The following is an 882-nucleotide window of genomic DNA, read 5'->3' on the forward strand; positions in this document are numbered from 1 at the left end:
TTAATGATTCTCCAGGATTTCTATAGAATGACTGGTAGGGATTTGTAAGTATAGCTGAATTGTTTTTCAGTAACAAAAAGCTTATTAATTCTTAATTAAATGAAATAATTAGCAAAATTTGTCATTAATCCATCCATCCACTCATTTTGTTGTGCATCTCTCCCTTTAGCAATGCTCCTTAAAATGTTATTTACTCTGGCTTAATAATAATTTAAAAATATGAATTTCAAGTCAGCTACTTACTTATTGAAAACAAATCTAAATTGATGAGATTTGGAAATTTATAGTAGTTCATAGTTATAGAGTAGATAAGTAGGACATTTTAAATTTTTTCAGGACATATACCACCACTTGTCTGTCAGTGTATTGTACAATAATGGCTAGTGTGTGGCTGTGATGCTAGAAGCTGTACCAGTGGTATTTCAAATAACAACTGGTCATCCATAACGGACATGTTTCAGTGGAACTTACAGACTTAGATAGACTAGAAAGAAGACCTCAGAGATCATCTTCTGAAAAAAACAACCAGTGAAAACAATGAGTAGTAGCAACATGTTGTCTGATATACTGCCAGCAGATAAGCCCTCAGGATAGAAAACATTCAAAATAAGACTAGAAAAGACCTGCCTCCTAAGTAGAGTCAATCTAAATGACATAGTTGAAGTAAGGCTCTCAGGAACTCCATTTGCTGGTGTGGCATAACTCAAAATGAGAAGAAAGAACTACAAACATCCATTAATAATCAAAATGTAAGTATAAATCTACAAAAATTGTCAAAAATGACATAGAACACATAAAGATCAATATAGTAGGCATTAGCGGGAGCTCTGGTAGCATAGTGGCTAAAGCACTTGACTGCTCACCAGAAGGCTGGCGGTTCAA

This window comes from Orycteropus afer, unplaced genomic scaffold (genome assembly GCF_000298275.1).
Source record: "Orycteropus afer afer isolate SDZICR_OR568_19922 unplaced genomic scaffold, OryAfe1.0 scaffold00300, whole genome shotgun sequence".
NCBI lineage: Eukaryota > Metazoa > Chordata > Mammalia > Tubulidentata > Orycteropodidae > Orycteropus > Orycteropus afer.